Source organism: Arvicanthis niloticus, chromosome 10 (assembly GCF_011762505.2).
Source record: "Arvicanthis niloticus isolate mArvNil1 chromosome 10, mArvNil1.pat.X, whole genome shotgun sequence".
In the NCBI taxonomy this organism is placed as follows: domain Eukaryota; kingdom Metazoa; phylum Chordata; class Mammalia; order Rodentia; family Muridae; genus Arvicanthis; species Arvicanthis niloticus.
This window is the reverse complement of record NC_047667.1, coordinates 53747198-53752346: the sequence shown is the minus strand read 5'-3', so window position 1 is coordinate 53752346 and position 5149 is coordinate 53747198.

Genomic DNA, 5149 nt, shown 5'->3' with positions numbered 1-5149 from the left:
TGAAATTTGGTTATATCAATTTTTATGTTTTGCTAGATCTGCTTGTTAAAACTGTGTCTGATGCACTCAAAATGGCCAGAACGTTATGTCTGTTGTCAAATGGAAAACCAAAATGACACACAAAACCTCGCTGGAATACTGCTCAGCCATAAAAGCAATGAGACTGGCTGGGTGTGTTGATGAACATTAGAATTTTCAGTGTTTGGGAGGTGCAGGATGGGGAATTGTTCAGTTCTGGGCCAGTCTGTGCTTCATAGCAGGACCCTGTCTCAAAAAAAAACAGAGGAGCTGGATAGATGGCTCAGCATGAGAAATCACAGGAGGTACAAGTTCAACTCCTGGAACCAACGGCCCAAGGAGAGAGCCGATTCAGAAAATTGACCTCTGACCTCCACATACGTGCTGTGGCGGAGGCTTCTTCACTCACATACTTCACACATATTCAGTCATAGGTACAATGACAGTCAGAAATTAGCAATGAGAGAGCTTAGAGGTATGTGTGTGTGTGTGCGCGCGCGCGCGCGGGCACTCGAGTGCATGTGTAGTGGGTGGAGGGTGGGGGCTAAAGAGGTGGCTCAGAGGTTAAGAATGACTGCTCCTCCAGAGATCCTGAATTCAATTTCCAGCAATCACGTGGTGGCTCACAACCATCTGTACTGGAATCCGATGCTCTCTTTTGTTGTGTCTGAAAGACAGCTACAGTGTACTCATATGTCTTAAATAATTATTTTTAAAAAGCTTAGTAAAGTGTTTATCTTGAAAGGACAAGGACTAGAGTCTGATCCCCAAACTCAAAAAAACAAACAAACAAACAACAACAACAACAAAAAAAAACCAAAAACCAAAAAACAGGTGTAGTTGTAATCCTAGGATAACACTTGCAATCCAAGCCCTGAGGAGGCAGAGACAGATCGATCCCTGAGAGACTAGCCCCTGTCAAATACACTCAGCAAAGGCAGCCATAAGAAGTACTACACCCTCAGGTTGGATGTGCTGATTGCTGTACTAACAAAAGAAGGACCACTGATGCTGTCTGCAATGCATCCAGTAACACGCTGGTCCACTCCAAGACCCCAGTAAAGACCTGCAGCATGCTCATTAATAGCACACAGCACAGACAGTGGGAGAGCCCGACAAGGCACGTGATTCAAGGAGGGAGCCAAGCTGTCCCCTGAGGAGGAAGAGATTTTAAAGAAAAGAAGATCACAGAAAATTCTAATGAAATATGATGAAAGGAAAAAGAATCCCTCAAGTCAGCAGGTTTGTGGAGGAACAGCTCCAGCAGGGCAAGCTTCCTGCCAGCATTGCGTCAAGACTGGCTGTGCTGTAAGGCAAGGGAGTGGAGTTGTGTCTGAGGAAATCAAGGCTGGGGGAGACAGGTCACGAAGCTCACCTCACATAATAAAGGTTGATATGTCTTTAAATAAAGCCCAAGGTTGGCCTCTGGCCTTCACATACATGTGCCTGTGTGTGCATGCTCACATGCACACTCAAGAACATGCATTCACATGAATACACAAATTACAACATACATGAAATTAGACAGCACTAAGCAACAAGCCAGACATACAGTGTTAAGACTGCATGATTTTACTCCTTTGTAGGTTCTAGAAAAGCTGATCTCATAAAAGCTGAGAGTAGAATGATCACTGCAGCCTGGGGAGAGTAGGGAAGACTGGGTGAAGGGCTATCAATGATTACCAATAATTGGGTGTGGCACACAGGCCTGGGAGATGGAGGCAGGAGGACCAGAGTTCAAGGCCAGGCTTGGCTATATAGCAAGTTGAGGGAAAAACTGTACCAAAAAATTTTACGTTATCTACAGCTGTGATGTTCACAGCTGTGTAGACACTGTGTGGTGTTTACACTGGGTTAAATATACCCATAACCTTAAGTATCATTTTTAAAAATCACTTTTTTTTAATTCGAAACATTCAGAATCCCTTCCTGCTTTTGGGAATACATAGTAGTTCCCTCCCTCCCTTTTGCATGTGTATATTGGATGTGTATGCATGTATAATACGTGTTTGTGCACAGGTCTAGATGGTTATATGTGCACTTGGGTCTGTGCATGTCAAAGGAAGAAGCTGATGCCATGGTCCTTCCAATATCACTGTTCACGTTTTAAGTGTCAGAGTTTATTTTAGCTCACGGTTCCTGGTACATGGTTGTGGGGAAATCACTTGCTGGAGCTTGAGATGGGTGGTCGAGAAGCAGAGAGGAATTGAGTGGTGCAGGCTTGCTGCACTCAGCTTGACTCCTCTGCTCCTCCTAACCTGTGTGTGAGTGAGAGAGACAGGGTCGCATCGTGTAGCCCTGGAACTTTTTAAAACAGGCATCAAAGAGATCTGCCTGCCTTTGCCTCCTGGTTCAACTTATCTTTTGAGACCAGGTCTCTCACTGAACCCAGAGCTCACCTCTTGGCTTGATTGGCTAGTCATCAGGCTCTACCTGTCTCTGCCCAACTAGTGCTAGGGTTATAGAAAGTGTGACCACACCCAGCTTTTCCGAAGGTGCTGGAAATCTCAAGTCTGGTCCTTGTGTTGAGTGCCAGGCGCTTTACCAACTGAGCCATCTCACTTCTCCCTGCTTCTTGATAGTTTTGAGATAGGGTCTCAGATAACTCAAGCTGGCTCAGATTTACTATATAGCCAAGGGTAACCTTGAATTTAAAATCTTCCTGCCTTCACTTTCCAAGTCCTAAGACTACAGACAGGCTGTTAGGCCCAGTTCACCGTCCTTTCTATTTGCTAGAAGAGACTCTCACTATGTGGTACAGGCTGACCTCAAACTTAGAATCACACGGCCTGACGCCTAGGATTACAGGTGTATAACACAGTGTGTACCACTATGTCTTACATACAATGAGTTACAAAATGCTCCTCTTCTCTCTGGGAGAATTGGTGTAATCTTGGCATTAGCCCTCTTGTAAAACAGAGCAAAACAAAATAAGACAAAACTGGAAAGAGCTTCGTGGCCTGCTGACCTCTTACCCTGCAAGCAGGTGTATCATAGATTGTCAACCTGGATAAGACGGCAAGCAAGATCCTGTTATAGACTGTCAGCAAGACAAATAGTTTAGATTCACGAGCACAAGTCTCTTAAAACTAAAAGTTGGGAAGGGATACACTATGTAGCCAGTAATTATAAGAGGGCTGTAGTTGGATGGCTGCGGCACATGGCTTTGATACCAGCAGTTCAGAGACAGAGGCAGTAGGATCTCTTTGAGTTCAAGGCTAGCCTGGGCTACCTAGTGAGTTTCATGGCAGTAAAAGCTACATAGAGAAATGCTGTCCCTAGAAAAAGAGCGAGGGAGAGAGCTATAGTTGTTACTTTAAGACCAGACAAGGTATTTTTGCTACAAATGGTTGAACTCAGGGCCTCTTGTATGCTACAGAAGTGTTCTACTACTGTCTGAGCTATGACCCTGGGTCCCAAATGGGCTTAGAATATAGGACTTACTAAGGATAAAGAAGAACATTTCATAAAAAAAGAATATTTGTAAAAAAATTGTACTGATTGAGTCTGAGATTTGGCTACGTTGGTAGAGTGTTTGTCTTGAAAGCATGAAGCCCTGGATTAGATTCCAAGCGCTGAAAAAAAATTGGGCAGGGCAGTACATGCTGTAATTCTCGCCTTTGGGAGGTGGAGGTGGGAGGATCAGCAGTTTAAGGTTATTTTTGTCTTCATTGTGGGTTTGAGGCCAGCCTAGGATGTGTGAGATCCTCTGTGTGATCTATCTATCTATCTATCTATCTATCTATCTATCTATCTATATCATATAGTATATTAACAATCAATACATATATATTCTTCTAACAAAAGAGACAAACAAGGTGGCACATACTTGTAATTTCGATACTTGAGAGGCTGAGAATAATGAAATTGAGGCAGTTGAAGATATAGCAAGACCTTGCCTACAAAAAGAAAGCCTCAAGGTATATGAAGAAAAAAAAATACCAATGTATTTGAAAAAAAAAAACCAAAGTATTCAAATATTTAATTTAGTAACTGTCATTTGAGACAAAATACTGCTACGAAGCCCTGGCTGTCCTGGATTCATGATGTAGACCAGGCTGGCCCTGAACTCATGGAGATTTGCCTGCCTTGCCTCCTGAGTCAACTATTTTAGTTCGGGGTTTCACTACTTCATTCTCAGTAGGTGATATCCTAAAGTGTCCACTTGCTGACAGGAGTGTACACATGTCACCAGCTCCTGGGCTCTGAGAGTGCTTGTTGGATGTTCTCCCTTGCCACACTTCCTTGGTCTGCTTCTGGCCAATGAATAGAAATAGCTGGGATACCAAGTGAAGTCCATTTCTGTTGTGGCCTGAGCTGCCCCATGTTTGGGGGCCCAAGTGTCTCGGACTGTTCTGTCAGTGTTGGAACCTGCACTGCCAAAAGCCTTGGGGGCTCAATTGTCCTGCACTGTCCCAAGCTGCTCCAGTCTGTGTGTTGGGATTCAGCAAGAGAGAGAGTGAGGACAGACTCGAAGAATAGAGACCAGATAGAGTTCGATTCAATCCTGTTTATTCTTCAGTCTCTCTTCTTCTCTCCAAGTCCCAAGTCTTGAGTTCCTAGTCCTTAGTTCCTAGTCCCTAGTGCCTCCAAGTTCCAAGTTTCTTCTTCCAAGTGCTAAGTGCCTAATATCTAATTCCAAATTCTTCCTCCAAGTGCCAAGTGCCTAATTCCTACTCTAAGTTGTTCTCTCTGAAGTGTCTGATTCTCTGTTCTCCAAATTGTTCTGAACTCTCCTGTCTGCCTCTCGCCTTTTATATGTCTCACTTCTAAGCCATGCCTCTAAGTCACGCCTTTAATCATGCCCTTAGGTCTTGTCTCTAAATCTGATCTCTAAGTCACACCCTTAAGTCACACACCTTTAAGTCTCACACACCCAAGGGAAAATCCTGGGTATTTAAAGCAAGATGTTATCAGAGTGTGCTCAGCTGTTGCAGGCTAATGCAATCAAGTCTCTTTTCAGGGCATATGGCTCAAGATGGCTACAAGGATGATAGCTGCCTTCTGTCGGCTCCCCACACATTTCCAGGGGACAGTTGGTTCTTTTCATTGTCAATAGCTTCAGCTTGAGAACTGCCAACAGCTTTGCACAACCTTTCTACTTCCCCAAGTAGACCAGAAGCTCCCACCA